Source organism: Tursiops truncatus, chromosome 10, assembly GCF_011762595.2.
Source record: "Tursiops truncatus isolate mTurTru1 chromosome 10, mTurTru1.mat.Y, whole genome shotgun sequence".
Lineage (NCBI taxonomy): Eukaryota > Metazoa > Chordata > Mammalia > Artiodactyla > Delphinidae > Tursiops > Tursiops truncatus.
In genome coordinates, this window is record NC_047043.1 from 94,573,748 (window position 1) to 94,593,160 (window position 19,413).

Here is a 19,413-nt window from a genome sequence, read left to right on the forward strand (position 1 = left end):
ACAGCACTCTCCCGTGGGGCTCTAGGAGCATGAACTGGTACAGTCACTTTAGAAAACAGACTGTCACTGTCTACTCATACCCTCCTAGGTGATACCTTAGAGACATGCATGCCCAGATGCAACGAAATACACATTTAAGACTGTGCATAGCAGCATGACTTGCTGGAAATGACTGGAAACAATCCATGTGTCCATTAACAGTGGAATGGATAAATATTCGTACAATGGAATATTCTACGCCAATGACATAAGCCACAACTACACACAAAGCATGGACAGAGTTCACAAACCTAATATCGAGAAGAAGAAAAAAAAAAAAGCCAACCACAAATGAACACAAACAATATTAGCTCATTTATATAAAGTTCAAAACCAGGTAAAACAGAGCCAGTGATTTACCAGAGAAGGTGGCCTTGTGGACACATTCATGGTGCAGAGAGGGCTTGTCATTGATATGGGCGTCCTGGGAGCTCTGAGTGGCTGCTGGTTTCTTGACCTGTAATTACACAGGGGTTTGCTTAATAATAATTTATTACGCTGAATCTGTGTGCACCTTTTGTGTTGGTAATAGTTCACAATTTTTAAAAAAGGATTTAAATTATTTGAGGCCTGCCGTCTGTGAAATGAGATTTTTTTTAAATAAAAAAAGCATCTCTAGCAGGACTTTTTTCTTTTCAATGATACCACTGCATCTTAATGGATATGTTGTCATCATCATGGCAAGAGTGATATTATGTGATTTCACTTTTTATGACTTTCACTAGCTCATAAAAGGTATTGCAGTTCTGTCTGGTTCCCTTGGCATGCTGGTTGTCAGGGCACTTCCTCTTAAAATGCAGTAAGCCACATGGAGATGACGTCTGGATGTTCCCTGTCAAGAGCCCCAGCTGACGCCAGGCTTGGAGTTACCCCAGCCAGGCACCACACAGGTGAGTGAGGAAACCTCAGAAGATCCCCACCGCCAGCCAGTGGAGTCTTCCCAGTTGAGACCCACGTGTCGTGGCTCAGAGATAAGCCACGTGCCACGCTCCATCAGAGTCCCTGACCCCCAGAAACCATGGGCACAATGACACAGCTATTGATTGATGCCACTAAGTTTTCAGTGTCTGCCCAGTCAGAAGGGCCATCATTAAAAAGTCTACAAATGACAAATGCTAGAGAGGGTGTGGAGAAAAGGGAACCCTCTTACACGGTTGGTGGGAATGTAAGCTGGTGCAGCCACTGTGAAAAACAGAATGGAGGTTCCGCAGCAAACTAAAAATAGAGTTGCCATAGAACCCAGCAATCCCACTCCTGAGCCTATATCCAGACAAAACTCTAATCCAAAAAGTTACATGAACCCCTATGCTCACAACAGCACTATTCACAATAGCCAAGACATGGAACCAACCTTAATGTCCATCAAGAGATGCATGGATAAAGAAGATGTGATACATATATATAACGGAATACTACTCAGCCATAAAAAAGAATGAAATAATGCCATTAGCAGCAACATGGATGCAACTGGAGATGATCATACTAAGTGAAGTAAGTCAGACAGAGAAAGATAAATACCATACGATATCACTTACATGTGGAATCTAAATATGACACAAATGAACCTATCTATGAAACAGAAACAGAATCATAGACATACAGAGCACACTTGTGGTTGCCAAGGGGGAGGGGGTTGGGGGAGGGGAGGGGTGGAGGCTGGGGTAAGCGGATGTGAGCTTTTATATATAGAATGGATAAACACAAGGTCCTACTGTACAGCACAGAAAACTATATTCAATACTCTATGATAAACCATAACGGAAAAGAATATTTAAAAAACGATGTATATATATGTATAACTGAGTCACCCTGCTGTACAGCAGAAATTAAAACAACACTGTAAATCTTCAATAAAAAAAAAAAACATATTGGTTAGATTCTAGTAGGAGAAAGAAAAAAAAGAAGTTTGCGGTGTCCATGACACAGCCAGAGCTACTGGGATGACCACCTTACTACCATTATTTCTAATTTTTGTAAGATGAAAAGAGGTATTTCATTAGCATTTTCCAGGGGGTGTGGGTAAGGCTTGGAGCAATAAGATGAACCAACCAACATTATATGGAGGGACCCCAATTTAAACCTGAATCTGTCCCCAAAGTCTGGGCACTGTCCATATGCCATGCTGCCTTTCTTTCAGGGAGGGGTCAGTCACCACAACAAAATACCTCAGGGATGTGTGCAACAGAGATAAGCGAGTTTCCTCAGTGTAACCTTTAATGCTGAGCCCAACCATCAGAATTTCCATGAGGAGAGGGAGAGGGGTTAACGTCCACCCAACAGCTCCAGAGCACAGGCAGTTCACCCAGCCCACAGTTTCTCACCTGTCAACTATCAGTCAAGACACTGGGACATACCATGGGAGAATATCTGCTTGGGGCTACCTTTGGGGTTTTTTTATGAAGGTAAAAATAAAGAAATAATGGAAATGTTAAGAAATAATGATGCCCTTGGACACATTGCTTCTTGGCCAATTGACTCGTCTTAAGAACGTGGAATTCTTACACATATCTGCACAGCACTTAAAGTTTTCAAAGTGTTCCTAAAACATACCTTGGGTGAAAGTCCTTGGTAAATTGTAAGGCATGATGAGGGACAGCACCATTATGACACACAGGGGACAATACAAGTTAAGGAGCATCTATCTGCTGTGGCCATGGAAACAATGAAAGAAAAGAGGAAATGAAAGGAGGATGGGCACATGCCATGGGAATGTGATTTTCCTCTTCTGTATCCTCAGTATCAAGAACAGAGTCAGATACACATATGACGTCCAATTTCCAGAATGGTATCTGGATATTCCCTTTTAAGCCAGCCACTGAAAGTTCTGCAGTCTCATAGGACAAATGTTCCTTCCCACTCTGCTCCCTCCATGGAAGAGCTCAGCAAAACTTCGTCACAGCGATGACGAGGAAAAGAGTGAAAGCCTGTCTGCATATTAATGGTGGCCAAGGTGACTTTCCCCTTTATGAGCTAAAGGACACTAGTGTAAAAGACAGAGGTCTGTAGCCCTGTGAAGAATCCTATTCCCCATAAAAGGGTGTTAGAACTCCATTTGATGGTCTCCATTCAAGGACTTCCTGCTTTTCTAAACTATGAGAGTTTAAAATGTACTGGGTGACTCAGTCTGACCCTCTTTTTTTATTTCCACTGCAGCGCATATAATGGAACAGAACATGAGGTCAAGAAAGAAGTAGAAGAGAAATTCACTTTCTATGTCAGAGAAGAAACGGAAAGAAGAAAGATCATGTTCCGAAGTGGTTTCCGCCGCTCTCCAAGGAGTAAAATACAATGCAAGATCCAAAAAGGAGGGTGAGAAGCCATCTCCTTGCACAGCTTTTGAACTGATGTATTTTACACTCGGAGGCTTTTGTTGTATCCTTCCCTTCAGGGGTGGAGAAGGTCACTTCAGAACTTGCTCGGCCATCTTCTGCTTTTTATGGAGTTTGTAATGGAGTTGGGGGTTGGTCTACCTTTGAAGGACAAAGGATTCTTTGTTGATTCTAAGTCTTTGTGGAATTCTTCGTATGTGTTCATACCGTGGAAAGCTCTGGGTTTGACCTTGTGCCCCAAATACAGTTGGTGATCAAGAGGTGGTTGGTTAGTCATTCAAATATTGACTGCGCTAGGCCCTCAGCTCAAGTTGATGAAAGAGACCTTCTCTGCCCTCATGGAGCTCCCAATATAATGAGAGTGGTGGTGGCACTCGGCTACTGAATGCCACCTTACTAGAAGCAGAAGTGACTAGCTATCTGCCACAAGTTCATGCTCCCCTTCATAAAGTAGTCACTGGGAAGTAGGTGCCCACTGTACTTCCAGGCCCTTTGGACAGGGTCATACAAGGTCATCATGTGCTAACCAAAAAAAGAAGTGATGTACACTACTTCCAGACTACAAAAACTTACTTCCTGCGCAATCCTCCATGCTCTGTCTCTTCCCCCTTCTATTGGTTGGATGTCAATGCCTTTGGAACATCAAAGGTAGGACAACCTCTGTAGGACAACCTCTGTCAGCCTAGATCCCTGAATGACTCTGTGGAACAGAGATTCTGCCCTCACTCTCTGCACTGCCACCCCACCATCACTTACTGGACTTGACATTAGCAAAAACTCAATTTCTATTCTATTAAGCCACTGAGATTGAAAGTTTATCTATTACTAGTGCTAGTATTCTACTAACTACTCATACAGTACCTTCCAGTTCATTCATTCATTTTTTAATTTATGCAACATACCACTGAGAGTCTACTATTAGCCTGGCACAGTTCCAGACAATTGGGGCACCTTGGGTGGGGAGGGTCAGAAAATAAACAAAAGGATAAACACACAAGGGAATTGACCTTGTAATAATGCTATGAAAGTGTCTTAGTCCATTCAAGCTGTTATAACAAAATATCACGGACTGGGTAGCTTACAAACAACGGAAATTCATTTTCTTATTTCTGGAGGCTAGACGTCCAAGATCAAGGTGCCAATACGGTCACACTCTGATACAGGCCTTCTTTCTGGTTCACAGCCAGAGTCTTCTCACTGTGTCCTCAAATGGTGGAAGGACAGGAGCTCTGTGGGATCTTTTAATAACGGCACTAATCCCACTGATGAAGGCTCCACTCATACGACCTAATCACCTCCCAAAGGCCCCACTCACTAATACCATCACCTTTGGAGGTTAGGATTTCAACACATGAATTTGGGGGAACACAAACACTCAGACCATAGCAGAAGGAAGAACAAACATTACATGATAGACAATTGAGAAGCATCTCTGAGGAGATGACTATTCGACCTAAGACCTGAGGATATAAAGGAGCCAGCCATGCCCATATATATGAGAAGAACAAATGCAAGCTGAAGGAATAGCATATGCAAGGGCCTCGGGTTAGAATATCACTAGGCTTATTCCAGGAATCAGAGATGTGTGGGCTATCCCAGCTAAATCAGGATAGGAAGCATAAACTAAGACAGCTCCTAGTGAACCAGGAGGTACAGTCCACCACTCATGACCTTCTGACCTTTCCAATCACTGTGCCAAGGTCAATCACTACTGCCCTGTGGTCCCACAGCTTTGCTCCCTTCCCAGTGCTCCATGCTCTGGCCGTGGCTGTCACTGGTGAGCGCTGCCTGACCCCAAAAGAAAGTTTTTTTAGCAGCTGCAGCAGCAAGCATGATTTTAAACACCACCTGGAGTCATCTCCTTCAATCAATGAAAAAATGTTAATTTCTAAATTTTTTTGTAAACTAGGAAAAGATCTATTGGCTTGAATGTCCCCAAGAATATCGGCCTGAGGGTTTCAAGAAACCAATACCACACAAAATGCTAAGTTATTTCTTTATGAGATAAACTGATAAAAGGCGGGGCAATCACAGTAACCTCACTATAGAATGGGGGTTTTTTTGTAGTAGGGAAGAGGAAATTGTTATAGTTCCATTTCAACACATGGGACCACATTTGATATGAACTCTCCTGCATGAAATACCGAATTCATTTCTGTTGTCAACTGGAATATGTTGCTGCCTTATTCACTGTGAGTTACCCTGGCTGAAAATATTGGCTATTTTTCCTCCTTCAGATTCTCCTGTGTCAGTAACCTGAGGGATAAACAGTCTGATTTAGATACAGAGAAAATCACTGTTTTTATTTGATGCCTTTTTCTTCCCAAGGGGACAAGAAAAACATTCTCACCACTATCAACTTGTTTCTAAGAAAAGAAGAAGGTGTCATTTCACTAAAAATCTATCACACGGTCCAATAATGAGGTTGCTCTGAGCTAGGATGGGGAAGATTCCAGAAGATGACTTAAGTAGAAAGGAACAAATGAGGCTGGGGTGAAAGAGAAATACTGAGTAGTTCCAGATGTGGCCTCAACCCTGGGGGCAAAGGGAAGCAGAACCTTTGACATGCAATTGTCTGTACATGAAAAGAAGAGCTGGGAGAGAGGGAGGTAAATGGAATTAGGAAGCTGGATTCTGGTCCTCACTGTACTGGTCTCTTGCAATCCTAATGGTTCTACGGTTCTTCAACAATGTTCACTGAGCGCTGTAATGGATATTTTTAGGTGTCAGCCTGGCGGGGCCATGGTGCCCATATATTTGGTCAAACACTATTCTAGATGCTTCCATGAAGGTATTTTGGGGATGGGATTAATATTTAAATCAGTGAATTTAAGTTCCATTGCTCTAATGTGGATGGGCCCTATGCAGTCAGTTGAAGGCTTTGAGAAGAAGACTGACCTCCCCCAAGATAGGAAATTCTACCAACAAGTGGTCTTCGAGCTTCAACTGCAGCCCTTCCTTGGGTTTCCAGCCTTCTGGTCTATCCCACAGATCTTGGATTTGCCAAGTCTCTCCAACCACATGAGCCAACTGCTTAACCTAAGTATTGGTTTTCCTGCTGGTTCTGTTTCTCTGGAGAATCTCACTACAAGCACCTACCATGTACCTGGCATCATCCTAAACACTTGGGGTTTATAGGGGTGGAAAAGTAAAGCTCAGAGCCTTCTTGGAGCTTACGATCTTGGCCTGTGCAGTAAACTCAGAGAGGATGGGATCCTCAAACCCTGTGCAGTCCAAAGAAAGGACTGGCCCTTGACTGCTCCTGGGAGATAATCTCTAAGCCCTTGGAACATCCTGCCTAATAAGTAAGTCTTTGTACCACTGGGGCCTTGGGCCATTCTTGATACTTTATGTTAACAATGTGATCTATGGTGAAGGCCTGCTTTTGTTTACCTGGGACCCTGGGCCACACTGCATCAGTTTGACCTCTAAGGGGTCCTGGAGACTGAGCAGCTAAGGTCAGTCATGTGGGTGAATGAGCCCCGACAAAAACTCTGGACACCAAAGCTTGGGTGAGCTTCCCTGGTTGGCAATAGCTCATACATGCTGTCACATATTGTTGCTAAGAGAATTAGGCATTGTCCCTATGACCTCACTGGGAGAGGGAAGGTGATGCCCACTCTCTCCTGGACTCCGCCTTATGGCACGTTTTCCTTTGCTTATTTGTATCCTTTCTCTGCGATAAACCATACCCTTGAGCATAACAACTTTTCTGAGTTCTGTGGCTCCTTCCAGCAAACCAGCAAACCTGAAGGTGGTCTCAGAACCCTCGACACATTCAACAACATACACTGAGCATCTGCTGGGTGCCTGCCACAACCCTCAACACGTGAGATTTACGAGGAAGCAGAAAAAGGCAACCACGCCTGCCCTCTTGGAGCTTATGACCTTGGCCATGTCTCTGGGGACTCTAAGTGAGGTCATGGCTGTCGTGTTCCTTTCCTAATCACAGTCCTCAGGAGTCAGCACTGACCAGCGGTAGAGTGAGAATCAAGGATGTGTTGAGGTGGTTAAAGATAAATAACTAAAAGAAAATAAAAGCCTAGTATGATCATGGGCTGCAAGGGAAGCAGACGTCTTATTTCATCCTGTTCCTCTCCTCTTATTTCATACCTGGAACATGCCCAAATGCGATCAGCTCTAAAGACCTTTCCACGCCATCAGCAAACCACTGGCAAATGAGAACAAATGGAGGTGAGACGCTCCCAACTGGTAAAATTGGCCAAAAGCTTCAAAGGCTCTGGAGGGAACAGTGGGAAAATCTGCGGAGGTTTCAGTAGTGGTTGTCACCTGGAATGATTCTGCCCATCACAAGACACTTGCCAAGGTCTGGAGACATTTCTGGTGGTCACAACGGGGGGCATGCTACTGGCATGGAGTCCACAGAAGCCAGCCCACCATGCACAGGGTGCCCCCTCCCAATACGGAATGATCCAAACCCAAATGGCAAAAGTGCTGAGGCTGGGAAACCCTGAATCAGAGCCAGAGAAGACAGAGATCTACTTAACGAAACGAATCCTCTTCTTTGAAAACTATGCACACGTAGAAGCTGGTGATCTGTAAGAAATGCAGGACGTTTCCAGAGAGAAACTATATAACCAGTCATTAGGGAGATTACAGAGGAGACCCAGATCCTGAACTACATGTGACTCTTGAACACGGACAGGAAGCTATGTGGAGTGGCCCGTGGGTCCTCATCCAGTTTAAGCATGAGGAAACATCGGAAGTCGAATGACTTAGATACAGTCTATGGTACTCTGGGAGCAGAGCTAGAATTAAAACTCTAGCTATGCAACCTAGCAGGGCAATGGCCAAAAACCTCTCTCCTTCGGCAGATACAATAACTTAACTGAATGGGAAATGAAAATAATGTGAGTGTTATCTAGAATGATTGCATCTACATTTTTGAGCACTTCCTACTAACCCCTCTGGATGTCTTATCTCCTTTAATCCTCTCAAACAAGAGTGGAAGCACCAACAAGAATGAAATGACAACCCCTCAGGCAGCTACTATTATTACGCCCGTTTCTCATATAAGGCCACTGAGGCTTACCAAGATGAAGTAATTTGCTCAGGGCCATTCAGCCAGGACGAGGCAGAGCTGGGACGTAAGCACAGCCTGTCTGATAACCAAGTCTGTGCTGTATCCTGTGTGCGCCAGCTACAGAAACAAAAAGAAGCATCTGGGATACCAAGCAAAGCATTAATGATCTTGCTTGAACAGTGGATCACAGTTAAATGCGAGAAAGTACCTTCCTTGAAGAATCCCAGGTAACACAATCTCACCACCTTTCATCCGCTATCAATGCAACCAGAAGACTCAGTAGAGGTTAGACTCTGGGTCGCCCTGAGCCTAAACTTCCTGGCTTGTAACACGGGATGATGACCCGTCATCATTCACGATCTGTTGCAATTACTACGCAGATCATTCTTATCAGGCAGGGTCCCAACAGGAAACAGACGTGACACTCAAGAACAATCCCAGGAGGCCTTCTTTACCCAGGAATTCATTCCACACCTCAAGGGACAGGGCAGGAACCTCCAACAAAGGTGGAGCCGTCCAGATCCTAAGGGACCAAGGGGTGAGTGGGTCCCAGAACATGGAAGGAAACGCAGTGTAGAACACTCCACCTTGGGCACACAAGAGACTGGATCTGTGTCACAGCTGACCATAGAGAGGGAGGGAGTCGGGACAACGAACGCCCTGACCTTGCTCTCCTCTCCCACCCATCCCGTCTCTCGCTGGGGCTCTGCACTGACCACTGGTCGAGCCCAACAGAAGAGACAGGGAGGGGAGCCCGTTGGTAAACTTTCCACAGGTCACGTCCCAGGGGTAGAGAGAAGAGAGAAGATTGGAGGGTGGACCGGGGGGCACAGAGAGACACCGTCAGGCATGGGACACCACAGAGCCATAGACATGGGAAAACTCTGCAACCACACTGGGATCAGAAGGAAAAATACAATTTTAAGTATTTTTCACATCAAATCTGGAAGAAGTATTTTTAAGATCATATCAAGTATAAATGCAGATTTGATGGAACAGGCATACTTATTACAGCTGATTCGAGTCAAGATGTTCATTGTGTCTGGAAGGCAGTTTGGAATAAGTAGCAATACTCTGACTCAGCATTGCCACTGATATACCTACAGCTATTCCTCCACTAGAATATTCACTGCGACATTATTTATGAAAGTGAAAAGTTGGAAAGTTGAACGTCTAACAATAGGGACTTGGTTGACTAAATTAGAGTATGTTCCTCTGACAGGAAACTCTACAACCATGGAAAATCATATTATTGAAGAACATGTATTGATATAATAAAATGTTCATAATATAATATTAATAGAAAAAAATCAAGTTATAAAGTATATACCGTGAAACCCAATTCTGTTAACGTATCCTGCCTGAATACATCTGAATTCAATCAGACAGGAAGGATATCGAAATACTAGCTGTAACTACTTCTGGATCATGGGATTTGAGGTGATTCTTATCCCCTGTTCGCTGAGGAAACAGGAGAAAGAGAAAGGAAAACAAATGCCAGACATGAGTGTGCCTCCAATCAGCAGGAAAATGGAAGTTTCAAACTTCAGGTGAAATGCTGTGCCCCCCCCCAATGCCCTCAAGTGACATCAGAGAACCCCAGACAGACAAGGGAAAAGGGGGGTGCTCCTAGAGTCCTCTTCCCGGGTTGGGAAAGACAAGAGTCTAAAATCAAATAAAAGTTCCAAGTCAAATATTTATTATTTCTTAACGTGGCAAAGTCAAGCTTTAGTTATTTTAAACAATAAGCCCTAAATTGAATGGTTCTATCAGAATCCACACTTCCTGTTCTCATTAAGTGACACCATTTACGGTTTGCTGCTTCCCAAAGCTTCAGCAACTGTTTCTTAGAGACAAGGAAACCCAGTTTACCAAACTCTTTCCCATACATCACTTCCCATATATTATCCCTTATTCATTTCCACACTTACATGTTAGGAGCTATGCAAAGGCCCTAGCACAACTGCAGGCTGGTAGTAGATGATTCCTGAGCTCAAGAACAATGGGGCGGGGGGGGGGGGGGGGGAGCGATGCCATTGTTCTAACCTTGTACATGAGGAAAGTGAGACTCAGAGCAGTGAAGCTTCTTGCCTAAAGTTACACAGTAGGTGATGACCTGAGGCCAAGAATCCGGAGGCATTTCCCCTCTACCAGCTTCTCTCCAGATGGCTGAGTATTCTTGAGCCAAATGCAAGGCTAAGAAGCCCCCTAGGCATGGAGACCCTGATACACAGCTGCCCATAGGGCACTGCGTGTAAGACCCTTAAACGGGGTTGTTCTCGATTCTGCATTTCATTTCTCAAAATTCACCCCAAAGGAATCCTCAAAGAGGCACATAACTTCCGATGCACAGAGATATTCCTGACTGTTATTTATAAGAGCCAAATGGCAGGAAACAACATAAATGTCCAGCAATATGGCAATAGTTAACTAAGGATGCTATGTAATGGAATACCACGAAGCCATCTTCAATGCTTCCAAAGAATGTGCCCCAATAATACGAGAAAATGCTCACAATATCATGACCAGAAAAAAGAAAATAATTTGACACAGACAACAAACTGTAATCTAAAAGGAAAAGTATAAAATGATGATTTCAAAGAAAAATGACTGCTTCTCGTAGTCTCTAAGTAAATACTTCCTGGGAGGACGTCTCTGTTTTTCAAAATCAAACAGCTTGAACTCATGAAGAATCTTTTCTGCTGACCTCTAACCTCAACGTAGTTCAACAAAACTACATTTCTTAATAGCTTTACTTCTAATCTCAACTCACATACATGAAGCAAAAAACTTGAGAAAACAGAAAAACAAAAAGAAAACAAAAGCACCAATAACCTTCACATTTACCCTACCCAACCTGTGCCCCCAAGATAGCCACCTAACAGTTTTGTCCAAAACTCTCCCATTTTGCTCCCAAGCTATGGTCACTCTTAACGAAGCCTTTAGATTCTGTAATTAATGTGTGTACAATTGTGTGAACAAAAAGCAAAATATTCCTTAACTCTACAAGTACACTTTGTGTCTTCTTCTCTCTTTTGTTGTTCAAAGATGAACTAAATTTAAAAAAATAAATAAACCCTACCAACTCACCAAAACCACCCTACCCTTCCCTTCCCCAAGCATGGGAGGCAGGGGAATTCGTTACGACTAATGAATGAGTAAATGAATAAATAAAAGAAACAAGTCTGAAATAATGAATGCACGACGAGTCAATGTTTCCCAGCCTGGAAGAGAACATACAAGACCATCTGCAAAGTTCTTTCCAGCCCACAAACAATTAATGGGACGAAAGGGGGAGGAACTTCCCTGGTGGTCCAGTGGTTAAGACTCCTGAGCTTCCACTGCAGGGAGGCGCAGGCTTGATACCTGTTTGGGGAACTAAGATCCCACAGGCCCATCCCTCTTTGCACGGACCAAAAAAAAGGGGGTGGGGGGAATGCCTAGCAGCTCATGACCACCTACTCTGTGCTAGCGCCAAGAAGCCCTTCAGGGTAGGCATAACTATCTGCATGTAGCAGAGAAAACAATGGGGCAAAGAGAGAGGAAGAAAGTGGCCCAAATACACACAGATAGTTAAAGAAAGACCAGGGATGCGAATCCAAGTCTCCTGGCTCCACAGTGAATTACTTCCTCTAAGTATTATAAATTATGGTATTATAACTATATCTTAAATATATTCTTACTCTATGTAATGACAGTATTGTATGAGTATCAGTATTATAAGACATTATATCGCTTATAAAGCCAATGATAAGCACAGGCATCTAAATGACCAATTGCTACCATTCTATACAATCCCTGACCCCATAGAACAGCTGAACTTGCCCACAAATCATCACTGATCTGAGAGGGAAAAGGAAGAGGCCAAATGGTACCCAATTCTGCCCTGTGTCCTGAAGAATTCCTAGCAGCTCCGCTCTTGGTGTATTCCCCCCAGTAGAACATTTCACGAGAAGGGCTTCCCCTCCCCACGCAAGCCGATAACTGCAGGCGTGAATCCAAGGTGGGTATGAATCCCATTACCAGCCAACTCTGACTTCCTGATATAACCTGCAATTCCACCCATTGTAATTCGGCGTAAGTGGCCGAACTTTCAAGAGTGTCTCCCTCTGCTTTCCCTTGATCAGGAACAAAACAGCCAAGTAAATGCCTGCCACTGAAGGGCATTTGTAGCGTGGTGATGTGAAGGTCAAGAGAAGGTAATTTACTCTCTTCTCCCCTCCTCCCAAGGTGGGCACAATGAAGATTTCTAACACAAATAATGCAAAAGGACAAAAGGCAAGAGAATGCTCCCTCTTCTCAAACACTTCTGGGAAAAACCAAGGTCCCTGATGCGTTATATTATTTCAGGGAGAGAGATTCCTGTGATAACATGAAAGTGCACAACAGGAGAATTCCAGCCCGACCTCGCTAACAAAGAAATCAATGCATGCTCTTTTTTTTCCTAGACAGTATTACACCCTCCCCCGCTCCACGTTCTGCTTTTGCTGTCTTTTGGACAAAACTGCACCTAAAATCATGAGCAGGCCATGGAGGAAGCAGAAGAAAGATCTTGTGGCCCATACAAAGTTTCAAAGAGTTTCCAAATCATCCTTAATTATGGGAAAAAAAAAAAAAAAACAACACTTGGGGCAGCTTAAAGTAGAATATACACAAAGAGGACAAATCCAAAACTCCTTGGAAGAGAGAGCCTTGATGTCAGCAGCTGGACTCAGGAATGGGCCAGTGTGTGAGAGCGAACAAGTGTTTGAAGCAATAACATCAAGGGAGTTGTTGGCAAGAAAATCCTAAAAAAAAGGAAGTGATAACATCAGGAAGCATAAATCCATTTTCTATTATTTCAGCCGTGTGGCTGACGGGGTCTTGGTGCTCCAGCCAGGTGTCAGGCCTGAGCCTCTGAGGTGGGAGACCTGAGTTCAGGACATTGGTCCACCAGAGACCTCCCAGCCCCTCGTAATATCAATCAGAGAGAGCTCTCCCAGAGACCTCCAGATGCAGCTCCACTCAACAACCAGCAAGCTACAGTGCTGGACACCCCATGCCAAACAACCAGCAAGACAACTAGCAGAGAGGCTGCCTAAAACCATAATAAGTTCACAGACACCCCAAAACACACCACCAGATGCGGTCCTGCCCACATGAAGGACAACATCCAGCCTCATCCAGCAGAACACAGGCACTAGTCCCTCCACCAGGAAGCCTACAAAACCGACTGAACCAACCTAACCCACTGGGGGCAGACACCAAAAACAATGGGAACTACGCCGTGCAGCCTGCAAAAAGGACACCCCAAACACAGTAAGTTAAGCAAAATGAGAAGACAGAGAAATACACAGCAGATGAAAGAGCAAAGTAAAAACCCACCAGACCTAACAAATGAAGAGAAAACAGATAGTCTACCTGAAAAAGAATTCACAATAATGACAGAAAGATGATCCAAAATCTTGGGAACAGAATGGAGAAAACACAAGAAACGTTTAATAAGGACCTACAAGAACTAAGGAGCAAACGAACAATGATGAACAATGCAATAAATGAAATTAAAAACTCTCTAGAAGGAATCCATAGTAGAATAACTGAGGCAGAAGAACGGATAAGTGACCTGGAAGATAAAATAGTGGAAATAACTACCACAGAGCAGAATAAAGAAAAAAGAATGAAAAGAACTGAGGACAGTCTCAGAGACCTCTGGGACAACATTAAACACACCAACATTCAAATTATACGGGTCCCAGAAGAAGAGAAAAAGAAAGGGACTGAGAAAATATCTGAAGTGATTATAGTTAAAAACTTCCCTAATACGGGAAAGGAAATAGTCAATCAAGTCCAGGAAGCACAGAGAGTCCCATACAGGATAAATCCAAGGAGAAACAGGCCAAGACACATATTAATCAAACTATCAAAAATTAATGCAAAGAAAAAATATTAAAAGCAGCAGGGGAAAAGCAACAAATAACATACAAGGGAATCCCCATAAGGTTAACAGCTGATCGTTCAGCAGAAATTCTGCAAACCAGAAGGGAGTGGCAGAACATATTTTAAGTGATGAAAGGGAAAAACGTACAACCAAGATTACTCTACCCAGCAAGGATCTCATTCAGATTTGATGGAGAAATTAAAACCTTTACAGACAAGCAAAAGCTAAGAGAATGCAGCACCACCAAACCAGCTTTACAACAAATGCTACAGGAACTTCTCTAGGGAGGAAACACAAGAGAAGGAAAAGACCTAAAATAACAAACCTAAAACAATTAAGAAAATGGTAAGAGGAACATACATATCGATCATTACCTTAACGTAAATGGATTAAATGCTCCAACCAAAAGACACAGACTGGCTGAATGGATACAAAAACAAGACCCGCATATATGCTGTCCACAAGAGACCCACTTCAGACCTAGGGACACATACAGATTGAAAGTGAGGGGACAGAAAAAGATATTCCATGCAAATGGAAATCAAAAGAAAGCTGGAGTAACAATTCTCATATCAGAAAATATAGACTCTAAAATAAAGACTATTACAAGAGACAAAGAAGGACACTATATAATGATCAAGGGATCAATCCAAGAAGAAGATATAACAATTGTCAATATTTATGCACCCAACATAGGAGCAAATGCTAACAGCCATAAAAGGGGAAATCGACAGTAACACAATCATAGTAGGGGACTTTAACACCCCACTTTCACCAACGGACAGATCATCCAAAATGAAAATAAATAAGGAAACACAAGCTTTAAATGATACATTAAACAAGATGGACTTAATTTTATATTTATAGGACATTGCATCCCAAAACAACAGAATACACTTTCTCCTCAAGTGCTCATGGAACATCCTCCATGGGAGATCATATCTTCGGTCACAAATCAAGCCTTGGTAAATTTAAGAAAACTGAAATCATGTCAAGTATCTTTACCGACCACAACGCTATGAGACTAGATATCAATTACAGGAAACAACACTGTAAAAATTACAAGCACATGGAGGCTAAACAATACACTACTAAGTAACCAAGACATCACTGAAGAAATCAAAGAGGAAATCAAAAAATACCTAGAAACAAATGACAATGAAAACACCAAGACCTAAAACCTATGGGATGCAGCAAAAGCAGTTCTAAGAGGGAAGCTTATAGCAATACAATCCTACCTCAAGAAACAAGAAAAATCTCAATTAAACAACCTAACCTTACACCTAAAGTAATTAGAGAAAGAAGAACAAAAAACCCCCAAAGTTAGCAGAAGGAAAGAAGTCATAAAGATTAGATCAGAAATAAATGAAAAAGAAATAAAGGAAACGATAGCAAAGATCAATAAAACTAAAAGCTGGTTCTTTGAGAAGATAAACAAAATTGATAAACCATTAGCCAGACTCATCAAGAAAAAAAGGGAGAAAACTCAAATCAATAGAATTACAAATGAAAAAGATGAAGTAACAACTGACACTGCAGAAATACAAAGGATCATGAGAGATTACCACAAGCAACTATATGCCAAGAAAATGGACAACCTGGAAGAAATGGACAAATACTTAGAAAAGCACAACCTTCTAAGACTGAACCAGGAAGAAACAGAAAATAAAAACAGACCAATCACAAGCACTGAAATCGAGACCGTGATTAAAAATCTTCCAACAAACAAAAGCCCAGGACCAGCAGGCTTCACAGTTGAGTTCTATCAAACAATTAGAGAAGAGCTAACACCTATCCTTCTCAAACTCTTCCAAAATATAGCAGAGGAACACTCCCAAACTCATTCTGTGATGTAACCATCACCCTGATACCAAAACCAGACAAAGATGTCACAAAAAAAGAAAATTACAGGCCAGTATCACTGATGAACACACATGCAAGAATCCTCAACAAAATACTAGGAAACAGAATCGAACAGCACATTAAAAGCATCATACACCATGATCAAGTGGGGATTATACCAGGAACGCAAGGATTCTTCAATATATGCAAATCAATCAATGTGATAAACCATAATAACAAACTGAAGGATAAAAACCATATGATCCTCTCAAAAGATGCAGAAAAAGCTTTCAACAAAATTCAACACCAATTTATGATAAAAACCCTCCAGAAAGTAGGCATAGAGGGAACTTAACATAACAAAGGCCATATATGACAAAACCACAGCAAACATCATTCTCAATGGTGAAAAACTGAAACCATTTCCTCTAACATCAGGAACACGACAAGGTTGTCCACTCTCACCAGTATTATTCAACATAGTTTTGGAAGTTTTAGCCACAGCAATCAGAGAAGAAAAAGAAATGAAAGGAATCCAAATTGGAAAGGAGGATGTACAGCTGTCACTGTTTGCCGATGACATGATTGTATACAGAGAGAATCCTAAAGATGCTACCAGAACACTACTAGAGCTAATCAATGAATCTGGTGAAGTAACAGGATACAAAATTAATGCACAGAAATCTCTTGCATTCCTATACACTAATGATGAAAAATCTCAAAGAGAAATTAAGGAAACACTCCCATTTACCACTGCAACAAAAAGAATAAAATACCTAGGAATAAACCTACCTAAGGAGACAAAAGACCTGTATGCAGAAAACTATAAGACACTGATGAAAGAAATTAAAGATGATACAAACAGATGGAGATATACACCATGTTCTTAGATTGGAAGAATCAACATTGTGAAAATGACTCTACTACCCAAAGCAATCCATAGATTCAATGCAATCCTTCTCAAACTACCAATGGCATTTTTCACAGAACTAGAACAAAAAAGTTCACAATTTGTACGGGAACACAAAAGACCCCGAATAACCAAAGCAATTTTGAGAAAGAAAAATGGAGCTGGAGGAATCAGGCTCCCTGACTTCAGACTATACTACAAAGCTACAGTAATCAAGACAGTATGGTACTGGCACAAATACAGAAATATAGACCAATGGAACAGGATAGAAAGCCCAGAGAGGAACCCACGAACATATGGTCACTTTACGTTTGATAAAGAAGGCAAGAGAATACAATGGAGAAAAGACAGCCTCTTCAATAAGTGGTGCTGGGAAAACTGGACAGCTACATGTAAAAGAATGAATATAGAACACTCCCTAACACCATACACAAAAATAAACTCCAAATGGATTAAAGACCTAACTGTAAGGCCAGACACACTATAAAACTCTTAGAGGAAAACATAGGCAGAACACTCTATGACATAAATCACAGCAAGATCCTTTTTAATCCACCTCCAGGAGAAATGGAAATAAAAACAAAAATAAACAAATGGGACCTAATGAAACTAAAAAGCTTTCACACAGCAAAGGAAACCATAAAGAAGACGAAAAGACAACCCTCAGCAGGGGAGAAAATATTTGCAAATGAGGCAACTGACAAAGGATTAATCTCCAAAATATACAAGCAGCTCAATATCCAAAAAACAAACAACCCAATCCAAAAATGGGCAGAAGACCTAAACAGACATTTCTCCAAAGAAGATATACAGATTGCCAACAAACACATGAAAGGATGCTCAACATCACTAATCATTAGAGAAATGCAAATCAAAACTACAATGAGGTTATCACCTCACACGGGTCAGAATGGCCATCATCAAAACATCTACAAACAATAAATGCTGGAGAGGGTGTGGAGAAAAGGGTAACCTCCTGCACTGTTGGTGGGAATGTAAATTGAGACAGCCACTATGGAGAATAGTATGGAGGTTCCTCAAAAAACTAAAAATAGAACTACCATACAACCCAGCAATCCCACTACTGGGCATATACCCTGAGAAAACCATAATTCAAAGAGCAATGTACCACAATGTTCATTGCAGCACTATTTACAATAGCCAGGACATGGAAGCAACCTAAATGTCCATCAACAGATGAATGGACAAAGAAGATGTGGCACATATATACAATGGAACATTACTCAGCCATAAAAAGAAACGAAATTGAGTTATTTGTAGTGAGGTGGATGGACCTAGAGTCTGTCATACAGAGTGAAGTAAGTCAGAAAGAGAAAAACAAGTACGTATGCTAACACATATATATGGACTCTAAAACAAACAAACAAAAAAGGTTCTGAAGAACCTAAGGGCAAGACAGGAATAAAGATGCAGATGTAGAGAATGGACTGGAGGACATAGGGAGGGGGAAGGGTAAGCTGGGACGAAGTGAGAGAGTGGCATGGACATACACACATGCCAAAAGAGCAGAGCACAGGGAGATCAGGTCAGCGCTTTGTGACCACCTAGAGGGGTGGGATAGGGAGGGTGGAAGGGGGACACAAGAGGGAGGGGATATGGGAATATATGTATATATATAGCTGATTAACTTTGTTATACAGCAGCAACTAACACAAAATTGTAAAGCAATTATACTCTAATAAAAATGTTTAAAAAAATCCTTAAATCCAAATAAAAAGGCAAGAACCAAGAAATAACCATATTCAATTTGCTGAGACTTTCTGAATATATTTTCACAAGTTAGTTGATAATTTCCTAATTTTCCAGAAACAGCAGATTCTCTTGTCCAGATGGGCAATTTTTCCTGGGCTGAGCAGCTCTTTAGAAGTATGTGTATTTTATTTAATAAACGTTCTTAAAGGTTATTCACCCAACTTCAATATATTTGCAGAAGAGTATACTCAGTAGAGTCTATCAGCTTCACAAAATGAACATTCTTGTGTTACCAGCAACCAGATCTAGAACATGATGAACTGCCCCACCCCCAATCTCTACCCTCTCCCACCTCTTCCCAAAAGGCAATCAATACCCTAACTCCTATCACCAGAGGTTAGTTTTCCCTGGGACGCTATATAAATGGGATCACGGTTCTTGTGCTCAAAACAATGTTTGTGAGGTTCAGCCATGTTGTTGCATGTAACGGTAGTCTACTTGCATTATTACAGCATACTCCCTTGTATGACCATACGATATGTGCTATACTGTGGGGGCACACTTTGTTCATTCCTGTCCCCAGCTATCATGGATAGTGCTGCTAGGGACACACCTGTAC

At 42.0% G+C, this 19,413-nt stretch overlaps 1 protein-coding gene across 1 annotated transcript in view; it reads right to left on the minus strand.

Moving 5' to 3' along the window:
• Window positions 1–404: 404 nt before the first annotated feature.
• Window positions 405–19,413, minus strand: part of SSUH2 (ssu-2 homolog) — a 227,192-nt gene continuing 208,183 nt past the window's right edge. Inside the window, exon 14 of the transcript XR_012323905.1 lies at window positions 405–496. The gene's annotated coding sequence lies outside the window, so the exon portion shown is untranslated. The remainder of the gene's footprint in view (window positions 497–19,413) is intronic.